This window comes from Caloenas nicobarica, chromosome 16, assembly GCF_036013445.1.
Source record: "Caloenas nicobarica isolate bCalNic1 chromosome 16, bCalNic1.hap1, whole genome shotgun sequence".
Taxonomy (NCBI): domain Eukaryota; kingdom Metazoa; phylum Chordata; class Aves; order Columbiformes; family Columbidae; genus Caloenas; species Caloenas nicobarica.
This window is the reverse complement of record NC_088260.1, coordinates 4,169,323-4,189,237: the sequence shown is the minus strand read 5'-3', so window position 1 is coordinate 4,189,237 and position 19,915 is coordinate 4,169,323. Positions and strand designations below refer to the sequence as shown.

The 19,915-nt window shown below is 44.4% G+C and overlaps 1 protein-coding gene across 11 annotated transcripts in view; it reads right to left on the bottom strand.

The window, feature by feature from the left end:
* PITPNM2 (phosphatidylinositol transfer protein membrane associated 2) overlaps positions 1-19,915 on the bottom strand; it is a 129,279-nt gene that overhangs the window by 97,031 nt on the left and 12,333 nt on the right. For 9 of the 11 annotated variants that reach the window (XR_010607087.1, XM_065646518.1, XM_065646517.1 and 6 more), the window contains exon 2: positions 15,906-16,005. The gene's annotated coding sequence lies outside the window, so the exon portion shown is untranslated. Of the gene's footprint in view, positions 1-1,528; positions 1,594-15,905; positions 16,006-19,662; positions 19,703-19,915 lie in introns of those variants that run through there. The other 2 variants (XM_065646521.1, XM_065646523.1) reach the window with 2 other exon arrangements.

Here is a 19,915-nt window from a genome sequence, read left to right as displayed (position 1 = left end):
AGATGCAAAATACACACGACCTTCCCCACCGTTTTTTCCACCAAAAGAGGTTTTGCATTCGCCGTCCTGCAGCAACAGCTCAAAAGGTTTCAGGGTGGAGATAATTTGGAACATATTACCCTTTCTTTGAGCACATGAAAGATTATTTTAAACCAAACAGGTGCTCTGCTCTAGCAATGATCCTTTGTCTTCGCCATACTCTATTTTTGCCATGCACTTCTACCTCCTATCTCTTAACTGCTACCGTGGGGAAAAACCTGGCAGTTTGTTTAAAAATAGGATTATTAGTATAGGTCAGTATTCGAGCCAGAAGTAACAAAATCCACTTCATGTAAGGGATGCAGAGTGCTCAGCATCCTGTACCAGTTAATCTGTGTTGTTTACTCCCTTGCAGGGGAAGGTTTTACACTGATGAGTTCTGACTGCTCTGTAGTACAGAGAGAGCTGTGGGCACTAACCTGACCAGGACTCTTTATGGCATAGTTCTGCCACCCCCGTTTTAATAACCTTTGCAAAAAAAAAATCACAGAATTTCTCTAATAGTATCAGAGAGAAGCAAAGCAGCCAGGCAGCATGCAAAGGAGCTCTTGGGTTTTTGTCTCTGGGTTGCAGGGGGTGAGGGGGAAGATTTGTCGAGAAACCTTCTAGAAACCCTGGGGGTGAGAGAAGAATACTAGAATTGGCTACAATAAATGAAAAGCATAATTCAAATGCTGACATGTACCTCACCAAGCTGTTCTTTAGACTACACGGGAAGGAGCTGCACCAACCTCCATTTAAAGAAAAGGAGAAAAAAACCCAAAAAACCCACAAAAAACCCTAACAACTTAGGTACAGGATTATCTGGGAGCTGTTCCCAAGGCCTCCATCCAGCAACAGACTACCAAGCTTCCATTCAATAAGGTACTGCTACAACAAAATTACCTCCTGGGTGCTAATGGTCTCTTAGTTATAAACAAGCTCTTTAAATACGGGGAAAAAAAGTGCTTATCAAGGAATTAGCCACACATTTCCTTCAATAAATCCTTCCTCCATTCAGTGCTTCCCAACAGGAGCCAGTCTACCAACTATCATCACCAGTAATTCTCTCCCACCAGGAGGAAAGGCAAATAAAAAATTCAAACCGTAAAAAAATATCTCTTTTATCTTAGGAGAAAGTTATTATGAGCCTTCACGCTGCCTGGTTGAAGTCTGTGCACACCGATGGTCCCCCCTTTGTCCATTAATTGCCTGCAGCCAGAGAAAGGAAGAAATGCAGACCGTGTAAGGTGCATCCAGGGACTCAAGGTAATCACACTCACTTAGTTTTATTTATAGTAACAAGTGGTTTATTTATTTGACTTTATTTACACCAAGAAGAATAGGTCCAAAGGCTCCTGGCAAAAGCAGCTGGGTAAGCTGCCATCACGCTGTGCCAGGTATTCCCCTTCTGAACCACCTACTCTTGGCATATGCCAGGGAAAAAAAAGAAAAAAACAAACAACAAAAAAATCCCCTCTAATTTCCCAGAGCTCCTGACAGTTCCCACCTGCTTGGTTTGTCCTCTGCCAGCTCCATGTCACTGCCAGCTCCAGATTTCTTGGCCAGTGCCCTACTCCGGAGAACGTCTCTCCTTGGGGCAGCCAAATCGCTTTCGAGTCGAGTCAGAGAGAGGAAAATCTACCGGTGACACCGCACAAGGAGCACGCTCAACGGGCTCCTACCCAGAGCTCGGAACTACCGGGAACACCCTGGATTTCCAGCTTTTCCCAGCCCAGTACACATCCCACAGACCAGGGGACGTGCCAGCCCTCCCCAGGGCTGCTCGCGCGGTCCAGGTGGTGACAGCAAGACCACACATCACGTACCACGGTGCTGCAGCCCAGCCAGAGACGGTAAACTTCTGTCCTCCAAATGCATAAGCTCATTCCTCATAAAGAAAATTACATAAACTTAAGGAACTAACAGTAACAAAGTTTTATCGCTTCCTACACCTCGCCCTTAAGGGAGTCACAGCAAAGCTTTGGGGCAGCCGCAGCAAGAGGATTGTGCTGCATCCCGTCTGAACGGAGGGGGGGAAATTCCTGCTAGCAGTCAAAAGTATCAAACAGATATTCAGGGTATATTCAGCCCTGAATCAGGGAAAGAAAAAAAAAAAGTTTAAAAAAAATCATCCACGCCTGTAAGCTGGGTCACACCCTTGAGCTCTCCAAAGAAGTTTTACAGCTTGTAAAACCCTCATGACTCATTTGGAAAGAAACCACAGCCTGTGCTGCAGCCACAGAAGCCTGAGGTTTCCCAGGGAGGATGGGATGCCCCAACAAACTGGACTTCAAGGAGATACGTAAAGAGCACTAATACATTTCAGGGCCAAGGCACAAACAAAACAAGAGGGGAAAACAGAAGGGTTTCTGTCCCATATCCGCAAGACACACTACACAAAGAGAAGCACGCTGCTTTATTTATACAGAAATACTCTTTTCAGCATGCACCACTTAGCTATCCATTATCAGCCCAAAACCAACAGGGCACAGGAGACTCCTTTAATGAACAGCATGAGCAGGAAATACAAAGATGTGGAGCAAGATCTAAAGCACAAATGGTTCAGGCACGCCTGTATTTAAGAGGAGGTCATTCAACGGGCCTTTATACTTCATTTATCAAACTATATCCGAATTGGTACAGTCATCCTGATTCAAGAAACCATCACGCATCTTTTGTCTTCAAAAGGAGAAATAAATACTTGATCTGTAAAGCGTTTTACGCCAGAGAATCTCAGAGTCCTTCCCCAGCACTTTGCCTCCCAAAGCCCCAGGGCAGACAGCAGCTCACCCCACAGATGGTCGTCAGAGTTCAGTGCTTTGCCCAAGATGACTCGAGCTTCTCAGATCCTAGACCTCCTTCCCCAAGATGCACATGACTGAGCCAATTACCCACTCGCTACCCTTAACGAGTGGGATTTTATAGCCTCTGTTTTCCTACTGCTTCCCTTGTCATCATAAACATCCCCGTGTTTACTCACAAGTTGTTCCATTAAAAACAAATATGCTGCCACTTCACGGTGGTGGAATTTGCTGCAGAAAATCATCAAGAGAAGAACATTGTCTTGCCAGCCACCTGCACCACCTCCCCCTTTAACTCCAACCCAGAGGCATGTTACAATTACATTATTCCAACTAAATAAAATTATTTTCCCCTGTTCCAAGACATAAAACAACCACATTATTATGGCCATAGCCACTGTGATTTAATAATTTAAACAAAAGACACACACAATGATAGGAACATGGTAAGTAGCACAGCACTTCATTATGGTTGGAATCAGTATTTATGATCCCTGAAACCAAACATGGTCTTGAAAATTATATGCCCAAATGCGTCACTTCAAAATTACAACTTAATCATGTAATGTTCAGCACAGAGCTTTAAAAAAACCCCACTGATCATCTTTTGTTTTTTTTCCAGGGTGAAGAAAAGCTCTGAAAGATAATAAATCATTTAATGCATCGGTGGAAGCAGCTTACTTACGAAACAGGATTTGCAATGCAAAAAGTGAATCATGAAGCATCACCTTCGCCCTTCCTCGCGCATTGCTGTTGAATTGTGTCTCTCCAGCTCGCCCACCACCTCCCATGGCAGGTCGGGGACAGGGACAGTCGCCCATTTCTCCATCATCCGTCCGTCTGCAGGAAAGGGCTCATCGTGCTCCCCGAGCTACGCGAGGAATGAGCTGCAACACACAGCAGCTGCCCAAGAGCTGCAAGTGCTTTGAAAGCTCCAGACCATGCTGCATGGAGAAGTTAATCTAGTCAAAATGCTTTGGACACATAGCCACAGCCCAAACATGGTTCTTCGCCAAGACTGAGGACAATATGTTATTAACTAAAGTTTAATTATATCCACAAACATACATTTCTAGCTGAGGCATACAACCATGTCTCTGTAGATTTGTTTGTGCTTCTAGTGGTCCCATTAAGAAATTAGGTTTGTGTTCACTTTCATAGCCCAGAACACACATTTATGTGGTATTCAATTTGCTCCTGTTTTGTTTCCATAGGAATTTTACTGGTTCCATATTAATTAAATTATGTCAGAAACAGACAACACTTCACAAAGGACCCTCTAATCAGTGGCTAATAAGGGCGGGCTGCAATACGGCATTTATGTAACATTGGTAAGATTATTTTCAAGAGACAAAGCACGGTTTCAAAGAACAAGCTATTGTCTCCCCACCCATCAAGTGTGGAAATTAAGTAGATCTTAATTATTACACTTGCAATGCTTTGGATTAGGTGAGATCGGTTTCCAACAAGTATCATTCCCTGTGGAAAGAGGAATCTGACTACTTGTAACATATAGACAATGGAATTTTTTTCTTTTAGGAGAAATTTTGCAGGAAGAATGAGTCAGCAGCAGACACCCAGCCAGGTCTCTGCAGCCACCAACAACGGCTACATCAGTGTCAGCGGGGAAACCTTCCCATTCTCAAAGACCCAAGTGCAGGACAGTCACGTTAAAAGGCCGCCCAGTCTCCCCAAAACCACCCAGTAACCCGGTTGCCGCAGCAGGAATGCACGTAGCTCTGGATATTTTATCTTTTTCTGCAGTCTTTCAAGTGCATCAACCATATATGCAAGCGAAGAGCACACGCTGCAATCTAATGGAGAAGGCAGAACTCAATTAATGACACCAATCTTTAAAAGCCAGCAGAGACTGCAGAAATGGCTCATTCGGGAAATTTCTCTTTCCGAAAGCTTCCATGCCCTATAATAAAGCAACTAGTGCAAGCATTTATTTCTTAATACAGAAAGATTTATTTATGAGATATCTGCAATCAGCTTAACCTCTGAAAGCGCAGCTCGATGTAGCTTAGCCCCTGGCCAGAGTTTCTCATCTGCTTTTACGTCAGGAAGCAGCATCCATTAGCTGCGGGGTTAGCTGAGAAGAGCCCAGGCGACACCTCGGCTGCTAAAACCAGCTGGCAGCCTGCGCTCACCCGAGCTCCGCTCTTAGGCTGGGCTTTGCTACAGCAGAGGCAGACTCTGCAGGCGAGGAAGGCTGGTGGGTGGCACAGCCAGGGTACACGTGATGGAATTCATGAAAGGAGCTACAGAATTGCTGCTTTCCTTTAAATTAGCATGGCAGGCAGAATTCTGAAAGGCTGCTAGCGTAAGGTAAGTTACCCAAATCCTGTTTTTCTGCGAGAGGAGGCCAGTGCCAGGTGGTTACAGCACAGAAGATGCAACATCAACAGGTCTCTGCTGGGCAGAATACCCAGAACTACCAGCTGCAATAAAGCCACTTGATTTAAAGCAACTGTACTATTAAGTTAACATATTTATTCATCATACAGACTAGCTCATATTTAAAATAATGGAAAGGGAATGGCACAGGGAGCTATTTCAATTTATAAGAGGCAGCTCTTAACACTAAAAAGTGGGGAAGTTTTCCCAATGGTTTTGCTACATTCTTCCACCATGATTGTACAAAGCCTGAGGAGTCAATAAAAGCATAATTTAAGTCTTGAAGGAAGCAGATCCACATACTGTCTTGATTCTGTTACAACAGACAAACCCAAATTAAAGCCCACTTCCCAAGTATCAGGATCCTCGTCCTCTTTGGCTTGGCCTTTATCACTAGTGAACAGCCATGGTGATAACAATAAAACTAAGTACAGCTGTCTAGAGAAATGGCAGGTACTGCACGGAACACACCACGAAATTAAATACAATCCTCACGAACACAGAACAAGCTCAGATCTCAAAACAGGGGCAGTTTTCCAGCAGCAGCAGCTCAGGATCATGAAACTGCTTCCTGCCATCTCACCTCCTGAACTTCCCGCCTTTGGCCTTGACCATGACCTGCAAAGAAACAGCCACCCGCCCAGTCCTGAGCACAGAGCAGTCCCTTGGCACAGCCAGAGCGCTGGGACAGCCCCTTCCCTCCAGCTTATCCAAGCTGAGCTCTGCAGAACAGGAGTGCTCTGCCCACCAGGACCTTGCCAAGGGGACACTCTCCATCTCCTGCTGCTTCTGGCTCCTCACAGCGAGACCCCTGGTACCAGCCCAAAATGGAGCATCCGCGTCCTCAGAACACAGGGAGGGACAGAACTGCTCGTCGCTGCCTCTGACACAAACCAGCAAAATCAATTACGACAGGTGACATTTTGCACGTTAAGCATACGGACAGAAAACTTTGAGGTGTTAACGTTTGTCATTGCTGTTACCGCCCTCAGACCCTCTTCCCCGAGCCCCAGGAAACGCAGTAGGGTTCTAAACACAACGGAGAGCACAGACCAAAAGGTTGACTTGAAACAAAAGAGAAATTGCTCAAGAAATTTGCTCCACTCACAGAGGAAATGATCAGAAGCGAGAGGAAGGAGCATTTTAAAAGTCCACCTGAAAGAACGGCATCAAATAACCGCCTAAGAGATCGCACGGTCAATAGTCAGCGGTCAATCATTGGTATCGAACTTTGTTATTTCTGCCAGAGCCTGGGTGCTGCATTTTCTCATCCAGGAGTCTCAGGCACAGGCAGGAGCTCTTTGGCACCCACCTCCACCGAGCATCTCCTCAGCTCCGCAAACCGCAGGGACACCCTCGGCTGCTGCTGATGTGACCACAAAAGGGACAAGAGTGCTCCTAAATCTTCGAAAGGCCAGCACCTGCAGGGCAGTGCCCTCCTGGGGTGCTGGGGAGCCCCTGAAGCACTCACACAGGAACATCTCTGCCGCTTCCATTCCACACGGTAGTTTCTCACCAGCACAGCTGCTGATTAAAGCTTGCACTGACATCTGAAGACTCAAAGGCAAATTAAAAAAAAAAAAAAAAACAAAACAAAAAAACCCAACCCTACAACTCTTAATCCAATTCATGCTTTTTTAATGACTGGAGTTCATATCATGTGGAAAGCATCTTTCACAGGATACTACTTTGACCACTGCTGTTCATAAATATAAAAAGACTTGCTAATGCTCCACTAAACTTCTCACAGAAGTATTTATATCAGCACCCCTCTATTTTTTTCCAACAGTAATCTTAATTCATATGCCTCTTATCTTAGCTATGAAACAGCATGTTAAATCCAAGATCACAGCTCATTTAGATAAACGGAATTGGGCACATCCAGCGAGTCATTCCTGCTGTGACATTTCTCCTATTGACAGAGTTATTTCCAGGCCCAGCGTGGGCAGCGAACTGGGAGGACTCGCACAGTCATTGCCCCTCACTGAGGATACACAAGAACAGCCCAGTTTCCAAAAGGGACTCGACCTGGGTCTAGTCACATGTTAATAAGCACACTGGCAGCATTTCCCAGAAATAACCTCAGTTACCTAGAAACATAATTCACCAACATAAACCTCAAAATACTAATTAAAAAAAAAGAAATTTTATTGGTAGAGTTATGTTCTGGCTACATACAGAAGAATTAGTAGACAAACTAGAATCATTGGAGTAGCTCAAATTAATTTCAAGGTTATTTTCTTAGACAGTTATTTTATAAATACAAATAGCACTGTCAGAAAGTTTCCCTTTCCTCATTCTTTGTGGTTCACCATAAGCTCTTAAGAACATAGCTGAACAGTATGCGCCTCTATAGGACTTCAAAGCACCCAGTAGAACCGAAGCACTTCGGAGGTGATGAGCTGATGCATTGCTTGAGAGCTTAACACTTAAATCATTCAGGACAGACCAAAATTGCCCATCAAATAAACTGAGAGTTCTCTTTTCAGCCCTTTCTCTCTAGAGCTCCCTCCCCAAATTCCTTTCAAATCTGAATATGGTATTTGCTTCCCTTCTTTTATTTTTTTAAATAAACACAACTGCTGGGATGATGCAGAAACAGCACAGTCAGAGGATTTTCTTTAGATACTCAGAGCGCTCCTGATCTGCATATTGATTTCAACTCATCATCCTTCATAAACAAAATGGATACACGAGAGAATCTGTCAATACATCTGCTGGTGCATCTTCCTCTCTGCTTAGAGCCAGCAAGCTCGAGCACAGAGATTAACGCAAGCTTGCGCTGCAGAATGTGCAGGCTCGGTGAGAACTGGTACTTTCTGGCCAGTTTCCACTTGAAGCTGCAAAGCCGAGATGCGATCAGAAGCGGTTGTGACCATACAGCCACACCCCGACACAACACCTTTAGTGCCAGGGCTCGGCCGAGGTTATCTCACCGATAACCCACGCACACCCTGGGGACATCTGTGCAATGTGGGCATCCACGCGCTGACGTCTCAAAGGACATAAAGCAAAACTTGGCTGCAGCGCAGAGTTTCCCAGCGCCGCCTCGGAGCGCTGCGCGAGGATGCTGGACTCAACTCACAGGGATGTACGTGCTTTGCGTAAGGGCAGACATACCGGCCAGCTGCTGCCCATTAACAATTTTACGCCTTCCTGAACATCATTTTCAGCCAAAAGAAACACTTTTGATTATTAAGACAAGGATCTCTACACTATATACCTCAGAAATTAATCATTCCTGTACTCTTCACTAAGACCCATCTCAAGGTAACCTGCCTCTGGAAAATTAACTGCTACAGCTCAGTCAAAAGATAAACAATCTGAGGATTTTCATACATTCGCTTACTCAAGTAGAATCTTCTCTTCAACCCTTCTCTCCAATAATCAAGCATTTATTGGATCTGGCATAAATATTCAACCCATGCTTCTCACTAGACCGGTCAGAGAGATGGTGAAGATTCCACCTGAAGTCCTTGGGCAGGTTCTCTTCAAATCTATACAGTTTTGCTTTTGGTTTCAGTGGAAATAGATCAGACCCCAAATAGTTCCACCCACAATGACATAAGGGAGCTCAAAAGGGATGAAGGAAGACAATACAAGGAGAGAGAATCTCCAAGCAGGATAGTTTCATCAGATAAGGGTATATTCTATGGAAAAGCAGCTAACATCACCCTAATCTGCATTACATCAAATATCTTTTGCTCCTAAAAGCCCATAAGGCTGCAGAGTTTTCAGTTCTCTCTTCCCCCTCTATTTCAACTCGCATTAAACACTCTTCCCCAGTCTGCCTTCAGCCACCGCGTGGTCTCTCTGGGCATCATGAATTAAATTCTCCGGTTTTCTGACTTTTCCACCGTTAGAAGGACATTTATCAGGTTAAGCCCAGATTTCTTTCCCTGTCTTACCAGCAGAGTTTTGGATGACTTATCAAAAGACTGAATATATTTTAAAGATCTAATTCTCCCTTCACTATTTATACTAGTCAATGTCACTTTGACACTATTCTGGCTTTCAGCTGCAAAAAACTTTGACTTAAATTCCCTTAAAATGAACACAGCCTCACAAGCAGACAAGAGCGCTATTTGCTGCATCCTTCCCTCCCCCAAGTCAGCTTCAGCTGTCACCAAAATCACAGTAAGCATTTTCCTTCTTGGGAACTATGTGTTCTTGCAGTCATAGTCAGTGGACCAGAAGAGTCTGGCATCAGAAAAACAACTGTCTGATTTCTTGGACTCACTGTGCCAGAACCTGTCTTGGCCAGATACAGTTATTACCACCAAGAACCAAAAATTCAGTTAAATTAAGGATGCCATATGCAATTAATATTGGCTATAAAGTGATCAAGCATTCACCCACTACAGATCCAGGCTGGGGGTTTTGACTGTTCTCTAAAGGGTGTTTCTTCCTGCAGTTATAAATAACTGCGAGCAAAACACTCGCTTTGTAAGTTAGTGTAAAGATTTTCAGAACTGCCATCCATGAATCGCTACCACGTTTTTAGTAAATGGAAAGTAGTCAACAGCCCTTGAGAACCTTTCACACTTGTCCGTTTTCAGTTTGTTCAGATCTGAAAGTACATTTCACCTTAATTCAGACTGAGTGTTTCGCTCAAGGTTAAATCTACTATTTTCAACATGATTTGTGCTGCCTTCTTTCACCCGTATTCCCTGTAATTTCTATTTCTATGCCAAGTTATAAAGAGGGCAGTATGGTTTGGAAAAGCAGCTGCACCTTAAACCCACCTTGAGATGCTGAACCTGGGAGTGCCCCTTTCTGTGTCCAGATCCTGGTGGGACAATACTCGGACCTTGCAAAGAACACTATCTCTGGGCAGCAATGAGGAAAAAGTGCAAAAAGACAAAATAGATACAAACCACCTTCCCAAAAAGCTGCTCGAGGCCCATTTCTACCACAGTTTCCACCACATCCAGCCCAGTCCCTGGGCTGAGGAAACATCTCTGACAACTTCCAAGCACGTCAGGTCTCCACCCAGATCCACCTCTGCTTTAAGTGGCCACCTCTCCCTTCATTACTTGCCCCTTTCCATCACGCTATCAAGGTTCGGTCCGGTCTGCAAGGACACCCCTTGCTGGCCCCTCCAGGAAGGGTCTCACCCCCATGTCACAGGGAGGGCACCAAAGGGAATTTTATGGAATGTCACAGTGAATTCCGCAGCATCTGCGCTATGCTGCGCTCAGGACAACCTTCTCTACAGAGCTTTTCCATGAGGGGTTGTTCATCAGGTCTTATTTTGAAAGAATCTGGGCCAAGCCATCCCTGCTGTAGCTTCAGTGACGTCAATGAGCTACAGCAGGGGTGAAACTGGGCCACTATTTTTTATGTCCATATGTCATGTGCCCATTAAAGAAAAGAAAAAGGCAAAAGAAGATCAAGGAAGAAAAGTTATTGAATCAAAATAGTATCCTGTGCAGAGATTAACATCTAGATGTGGAATGTTTCTCTTTTGTTCCTGCTGTACGTTTATAAATGTAACAGTTTATGGAAAAAGAAATACATCTGTAGTGTCAAGGTACAATGCGAGTTCTGTAGTGACAAATTATATGCACATTTTGCATCCTGTTTCGATAAAAACATAACAAAAAAGTCTTTACCAAGAAAAGGACTCTTCAAAACTCAACAAAAGTGAGCGACACAGTTGCCAGTAACTGTTAGTTTCTCCATTGTAAGCCAATATTAATCACACTCTGTGTGTCACCACCCCAGAGTAAGGCCCAATGGACCTTGTTCTGAGCTCATTCCTGAGTAAATCCAAAACAGGATTAAACAAATATCAAAAGCAAAAACATGAAACGTAAAGTTCAAACCCAAGCAGTGTTCTCTGTGAATATTCAAAGCCTCAGACGCCACCATGGAAGGGGACGCAGCTGAGGAAACCGAGCCTGCAGATGTAGGACGCCAGCTGTGAGTAACAGCAGCAACAGCCACTGCAACACGTCGTGGTTCTGTGTTGACTTTCAGAAGGCAAAACTGTATAATTTCTCAGGAATGAGTGTGCATTCGCGCTTTCCACCCACGGCGCCCAGACCAGCGGGCGCTGCCCTGGGCCGTGAGCAGCGACTCAGGCCAAACCACGAGCCGCATCACAGCCAGGCCTACGACCAAAATCTCTCACCTCTGCAATTACAAGCCCACTTAACTGATATTTAATCATATGAGTAATCATATTCATATGAACATAGGTAAAATTACTCACCAATATGCTTATAGAGTCATGCTAATGTGCCTTTAGAGCTAGACAGCAAATTTTCCAGAAGCATCCAGGAGCAGCACCAGATCACAGGAGCTTGGTGTTCAGGGCCTTTACTTTGTAGATAACTTTTCTTTCCAAGCTTAATAGAAGATTCCTTTGAAATCTTTGACCCTAATTCTCAAAGTCTCAGCTTTAGTCAAAGACTAAGTCTTCTTTGTAAAGGCTTTTTCCCCCCACTTGTTTTCCCTTAGCGTTTACGAGTTCTTTTTCCCACAATAAGCCAGAACAGTTTGGGGTTTTGCCTTTTTTAATTTTTTTTTATTTATCTCACTCCCTTTTCCCTCCCCCAATTCCAGCACTGGAATCAAAATAACTTGAGATGGAAAATGTGTGACCTCCCAAGCCTTTATTTACAGTATCACAAACCACAAGGGAAGGATCTGTCCAAGTTTTCCAGCTGGAATGGGAACAGCAGGGAAAAACGTGCTCTCGTTTTTGCAGCCGTGATATTTAACACATCACAGGGGAGAAGGATGGGGAGGGGGAGGAGAGTTAGAAGCAAGTAATGATGCCATGGAAATATCGGATGAAGAGGTTCGGCCACGCAGGCAGGTTCATGTGATTACATCCTTTCTCCCCAGAAATAAGCACAGCTTTGTACACGCATGTGTAACTGCAAAACCAGTCTGACACACATTTAATGGTGTCACTTCTTGACTTTTACATTATACAAGACCGTAAAATATAGAAACCTTTTGGATTTCACCTGAATTTGTATTAGCGCTGTAATGATCTCTCTTCATGCCACCATCCCCCAAATTACTACAACAAAGACTTTGTCAGAAATAAGAAGCCTAGAAGCAGTGGAATCTTCCTCAGACATTTAAACAGCACAGACAAACAAAAATGAACATGGTTTAGATCTACAGAAAGTTACTTGCAGCAGGAAACTGTCAGTTAGTTTGTGGTTACAACCACACCAGTGTCACAGCTCTTTCCTCTCAGTTAAACATATTATGTCCAAATAGTTCCTCCCGTCTAGTGTTTCTATTGTAAAAGAAGGAAAACAACCAAGAGACTCACTCATGCTTACACTAGAAATTTCATAGTGCCAGACTATACAGGAGACTATTGAAAAGGGATCTTTTTGTATCACTCTAAACATTTATGTTCTAGACTGTTGGGTCTAACTCAGTTTACTCGTAATTATCCCCAACCCTTATGAGATCCCCGTTCTCCTTATCGATCAGCAGCTCCCTGCCTGTCACTGTCACAAGTGCCACACTAACCCACAACCTTCACACACCGAGCCAGGGAAATGCCACAATTCTACTGCTCCCTTACGCTGCCGAACAGGGTTCCTCTCCTTACCAGTACAAAAGCAGCCACCCCCCAGCTCTCTGAAGTGTTATCACCTCGATCTGACTCACTGGAAAGCGTTTTGCAGTGTGGTCTATGAAGGATCCAGCACAAGGACAGATTTCTCTGCATTCACTTGGTTTCCATAAACGCACTCCTTACAAGTGGCACAATTCTTATGTCACAGGTCACACAGTAAGTCCCCTGGTAAGTACAGAGTACAAAAAAAGTAAGATTCAGCCCCAATTTGTTTCCATATAAAAGGGCGCAGGGCTCTGGAAGAGCAAAGGCTTGTCACATCACACAGCCAGGGGTGCAAAGGTACCTAAAAACCACAGCACAGAGTGGCACAGGCACAGAGACAGGGCAGGGAGCGCTAACAAGGCAGCAGAAGGAACCTGCACACCAAACCTGTGCTTCCTTTAGACAGGACACCACACATTCCTCCAGTGACATGCACAAACTGTTCAGAGGGGACAGCACTTCCCCAGGGCACCAGACCTGTCCCCCAGCCCGTCTCATATCTTCTCAGGCTGAGGCTCCCTGTAATTCCACCTGCCTCACCTCATCTCCTTTCCCCCCTCCTGCACACGAGCCTCCTGCCCAACATCAGTCTCTGCCTCTTCTTACAGAGAACATCCACCCCTCACCCCATCCAGGCTTCTGCAGTTGCAGGAGCGGTGGAAACACAAAAAGGCGGCGCGGTGCCCCTGGACAGGGACAGAGCAGCAGGTACCTCCTCATTCTGCACCAGCATCCTCCACCCACCCATCACACTGCGTCCCCCACGAGCTCCTCGCCGAGCTCCCACAGCCACTTCCAGCTTGTGTGCACACACGTGCCCCTCAGATTCTGCTCCGTCTTTCTGCTTGCACCAGGGATTGAGGATACCCTCCTACATTTTGAAGTAATTCCATGCAAAACACTCCCAGGTTATGACTTACAGAGGAACCTCCTCCCATCATTTTCAGTCTGTCCAGCAGTTCGGATTCAAAGCCTCTGGGTGTGGAAAAAACCAAAAGGCTGCACAGGGATGCTGGCAGAAAGGAAGGGAAAATTACCTGGTGCTTACAGCATCTTCCCGGACATTGCTATTCAGCTCTTTGTTTTCATGAACGCTGCATTCCCTGACAAGGTTTAAACCCCATTTTTCTCCCTACATTCCTCACCTGCCTATCCACGGACGTTCCTCGCTCTCTAGTGACGCAAGCCGCACAGGTTCATTTTGCAGTAAATACAATTCTGAAGGCAATTTCCCCTCACCTGCCCAGGAAATTAATGACCACTCGGGCATCTCTCTTACCAAAGATCATCAGCCCTGTTAAGTCCTTCGGGCAAGTGAAATGAGTAAAGCCACGGCCTCAGGGCAGAGCAAACCCTAAACATTGCTAAGGATGGTATTTCTTCTTTGCTGTTACCACTAATTCAGAGAAACAGGCTCTGCTCTACAACAGCCTACGGGGCAGCAAACGGGGAGTGCGTGATCAAAAGCAAGGGAGGCAAAGCTCCTGGGGCATCGATGTTCTGCCTCAGCACAGGAGCACAAATTGACATGGCAATTAGTGCCTCCACGGGCACAAAGTCCTCTGTTAAAGTTGCTGACGGCAGCTCTTGTTCCCAGAGAGCCTGCGGGAGCGAAGCTGCCGGGTTCTCTCCCGAGGAAATCGGGTGTCCCGGAGAGGGACGAGCCGCAGCAGCGGGAGCAGCTCGTCCAGACCGGCCCTGGGCTCTGCTAATCCTGCAGAGAGACATTTCGGGAAGGAACCGACATGGGGAATGACAAGGGATTCATTGGGAGCCAGTTTGCCAACAGGAGATAATGAAGGTATTCAAATCACCCTTAGTTTTCAAGGATTTCTGGTACAGAGATTGCATGTTATTAATAATACAGAGCTGGTGTTGCTGCGGTTTCGGTGTAACTGCTGCGACCCTGAGGTACAAATCCAGAGAAACTGAAAACACGTTGCAGCCTGGCAAGCGAACAGCCTCAGATCCAAACTCATTTATTCCTTCTCTGCTCTTCCCAGCAATTCGTTGCTCTTAAAGCAAAACCCAGCAGTTTTTTAGTTTCATCATCCGACAGCAAAAATACAAATTTGTTATACCACAGTATCACCGCAAAGAGAAACATTTGGTGTTAAGAGTTAAACAAACCCCTTCTGATAGAAAGGGAAAAAAAACCCCAACCAAACTGAGCGGTGAGGAATGTACTGGAGGAAAATAAGAAGATGCAAAACTACACATTCAGTCTGAAGGCTGATACCCCATCTATTGAAAAACTCCTGCTCAGACACTAATTTTGTAGGCAGATTTAACACCATGATACACATTTCTAGAATCCACACAAAAGAGGTTTGGTGATAAACCCACAAGCAACACTCCAAAGGTTAAAATGTAAGGAAGAAGCAGGTACGTACATTCATAAAAAGCATAAAACGTCTTAAAATTTACTTGTTAAAATAAACAACAGGGTACTTGCTTCCCCATCCACACTATTTACTTGAGAAGTTCTGCATGTCAATCCCCCTGGCAAGGTAAAGCAAATTAAAAGTTCAGAGTGCAAAAAATGTAGAAATTAACAATAATTTTATGGTTGTACCAGAGGCTGCACACTGTTTGTTTCAACACAAATAAAATGCAAAAAGGTTAAGATTTTTTTGAGGGAAAGACACACACAAGATTTAAATATACACCCAAAAAATTACGTTAATTGCATATCCTCTGCAGCACTTCTCTCTTTCAATTTATTTATTTGAAAGTTAAAATAAACCGGGATGCTGGCTAAGCAGAAAAAGGCAGGGAGCATGAATTTTCTTTAAGAAGAGGTTTATTACCGATATACGTCTATGCAATTTAAGCCAACCACGTCCTGTGGCTGCCAAGCCCTTCTCAAAGGCAACTCATACAGCTGTTCTTCCAGACTCCATTTTATCGCATTTCCCCCGAGCATCTATTCGAGTGGAACCCAAGCTGAGGTTAATCCCCTTTCTCACCAGCAGCAAGCCAGGATCCATCAGACTCATTACCATTCTCCCTAGTAACATCTAAATGATTTTCTTTCTAATATAGAAGAAAAAGAACAGCCATCCAGCTGAAATGCCAGATCGTACCTTCTGCAGAATATCTCTCTAGATGCTTCTGAATGCAGGAGGGGGTGAAGACGGCATTGCTGAAAAAGGATGTCACTGTTGGTCCACATGTGTCAACATCCTAGAGAAAGATGAAACAGTTGCTTAACTGCCATGCCCATGGGAAATCAACTGCAAGAAGAAAGCTGCATTATTTTCACAGTTATACCATGTTAATGGCTCCTATGCAAACAACATAAAGCTACAACATTTTATAATTGCACATCAGAGTTTCTCTGCAGACATCCCTCCGGTATGTCAGAAATTCAATACGTGATAGTAGGCGGCAATGAGCACCTCAGGGATTTAAAGTGCGTTCCAAGGCATGAGTCATCGTCATCTCTAAATCATGGAAATTAAAAAAAAAAATAAAATAAATAAAAAACCACACGCATGTTGCACTGACCACTCGCACGTGCTCTCTCTGTACAAGACGTAACTTCTGTAACCCTTTTAAATAGGGTGTTGAATGATTAAAGAAAAAAAAAAAAAAAATCACATCTGCACATTCTTCCAGAATCGCCACATTCTCCCAGAGCCTGGGCAGGATCCCACATTTGAGAGTGGAACAGTTTTATAAACCCCACAAGTGCTTCCAGAGCTGAGGGGTGAGCAGGGGGCAGGTGCAGGATGGCAGGGACAGGATGGGGAACCTGCAGCAGCCAGGAGGACAGATCCAGCTGGGGAAGCATCAACCCCAGGCAGCCCATTTCCATCTCATTTTCCAGCCAGCCGCTGCCTGCTTTCCCCCGAGGCTGATTTTTGTCAGGAGAGCTGAGGGCGAGAAGGAACTTGCAACCGTTACCTGCAGAGCAGCTTGTGTGGTTCACTTCGTTATGCCAAGCAGCCCGTTGCCTTTCTAAAACATTCCTCCAGGCAGAGTCTCATCATTACCTCCAACCACTGGAAACTGGTTTTCATGCTGCTTTTAAAGCATCTGGTTCGCACATCAGTGTACACACATGTGCTCCCTCCTCCCAGCCATCCCTCCCCTCTCTTCTTACATCTCCCCAAGTATATTCCAGCTCCTTTAGGTCTTCATTTCTTGGCTTATCTGCCCCTGCTGTCCCCCAAACCACAGCCAGGACAGAGCAACAGCTCTGGGTAGCACAAAGCAGACAGAGATCAGACAACTCCTGAAAAGCACCCGCTCAGGTTAAAGGTGCCTTTAACTCGCTGAACTCCCCGGCAGCAGAAATATTCCTTGCACAGCTGTCCTTCCCAGCAGCAGGAGCTGCGTTTTGCACCAGAACATGCAGATCTGGGTCCACATCCACACAAAAAGGCATCTCTGCAACTGGGACCTGATCCAAGCCTTAAGACCAGCACTTGCAACCTAAGGGTTATACAAAAAATGTAAATAAAACACCAATACACTCTGCTCCCTGCACCAAAGAACGTGAAATGCTTGGAAAAACCACTGACACCTTTAGCTGCGATACCCTGCTTCATTTAACAGACTGATTTAAGCATTACTAACAATCAAAAAAAAAAAAAAAGTAACAGCTCTTTACTCTTGCACCTTCTTGTACAGCAATTTAAATAAATAATAGTGCTTGCACAGGTCAGATTCATCCTGGAGGAAGAGCAAATGCGAGTAATATTTCAGGACCATTAATCTCTGAGATCTCACCAAGAGCAAGCAGCCAGACAGCTTAAAAATATATTTAGTCCACAAACGCTTATTAACGTCATTTGCTGATTCACAGCTGAGCCAGTCACACGGAGCCCAAATGCCACTTCTGCTTTCCCAGCCTGGGCTTAAAAAAAAAACCCAAATAGTTGAAAGAGTTGGGCATCAAGTTGCTTAACCCATCTCAAAACCTTCTGCAACACAACTATGAGATGTGGATCCACCTGGGCTGGAAACCGCAGGTCTAGTAGACCCAAGGCTTAGGAATCTGATCTGGGGTTTAAAGACAAGGGATCCCCACGCGTCTGTGTCCTCGCGTCCACGCGACGGTGTCACGGCGTCTGCTTTGCTCTGCCGGGCACGTTCAGAGTCGAAAGCGCCAAATCTGAGCGGCCGACCTGCTCCAGCTCCTGGGATGAGCCGCAATCCCGTGTTGGTAACACACGTACGCAGACACACCGTCCCACAGCATCACTGGATGTCGTTCCTTGATGTCACCCGAACACGACTGCAATAGGCTACAAAGCTGAATCTTGGTTTTCTTTCCTTTTATTGACTATCACTCTTATTCCCAGTATGAATACAGTCAAGGCTGGATTATAAATTAACTCGACTCTGCAGGCTTACAACAAAATTAACAGTGAAAATCATTACTACTTTTAAAATTATATCTTGAAATGCACTGAAGAAAATATTTGACACATATAAACCTGCATCAAGAATTTGTGTGTGCACTTTGGGGCAGAATTAACTCACTAAATTCTTAAGGAATTCTTTAAGTATTTTTTTATAAAGAGAAATTTAAAATGTTTCTTCTCCTACTGTTATACACAATGTGAGCATTTAAAGCCCAAAAGATTTCTCCCTAAATCACCTATTCAAATCTGTATGATGGAAATATATTTAAATATAAAATATTTAAATATAAAATTTTAATCTTGCTTTGCATTTGAACTTTTAAACGCTCTTCCAGGAAAACAAGTGTCTCATTAGTCCTTTTAGCCATTCGCCCACACTGATCTGCAAGTAAACAAGAATCCTCACATTAACTTTCTTTTCAAAAAGGATTCATTATATCCACATAGTTTTCTAACCTAATATACCTCTAGTCAGATTGATTCTTTTTTGTTTCTGGGTTGGGTATTTTTTCCTTTTTTTGTCGATTGGGAAAGGATGACAAAACTTCTTATTTTCAGAGACAGCAAGTCTGAAACAGTTATTCCAAACAGAACAATAGAGTTCTCTCCACACTTGCTAACAGTATTGAAATCAAAAGTGGTTAAAAGGAAAAACATTTTTGAACAACAGAAGCTGAAAGTGTTGCCTTTGGGAAACCGTAAACACCAGCATTTTCTCTACGGTAAACACTGAAAGTAACAGATAATTAATGTAGTCTAGGATGTTATGACATATTTCTAAAACTTGCTTTCTGGAATAATCATACATAATTCACCTTGACTGTATTCCCAAGTCATCACTTTTTAAAGTCACTGCGGTTTGCAGAGGCCTCACTGATACTGTTCTTCATTTACTTATTTTTAGGTGTGAGAACAGATTACAAATGCAAAATTTAAACTTAAGGACAGTCAGTTTTAAGCCTCTTTTAGAATGATAATATTAACCCTGTCTGCATTTCAGAAGCGTTTTGTGATAAGTGGAAATCAAACACACAGTTAAAACAGCTCCTGTTTTAAAAACATATTACTGAAGTGCAGGAGACTTCAGCGTTATTAAACAGGGGAAAGATTTGTCCAAAGCAAACCACCAGGAAAAAGAAACCAAACAACAACTTGGAGCAATGTTGTGTTAACACAAGAGCTCCCAAAATGCTAGAAGAATGTTTTCAATTACGTGTGATTTGCAAAGACGAACATCCCAAACTTCCTCCCTTCCTCGGGAGGCTTTCGGGTGAGCATCTCTCCGGGGTTCTCAGAACCACGCTGGGCTTTGGAGCAGCTTTTTGGACAGTTCATCACACCAGGACATGAGAACAGACCACAGGTTCACATGCAAATACATTCTGCAAGGAGGAAGAGGAGCCACGTGGCTCATTTTTTAGCAGAAACGTTGAAAACACCACGTTACCCTAACAGAGCTGGCATTTACCTTTCCATGGTGGGTGACGTATGTAAGATGCTTTCTGTTCACGTCTGAAAGGCTTCTCTGCTTAACTGATGTGTCGCACTCCGCTTTTCAGTCCTTCCTCCTCAGAGGTACCATCTCTCACTAAAACAGCTGATATTGGTGGGACGGGCAGAGCTCCCACCTTGGCTGCTACCTGAGCAAACCCACTTGGTGACGACCACAGACCAGAACACACCGGCCTCGCGCCTCAAAGCGGAATCACGTCGAGCGAGGG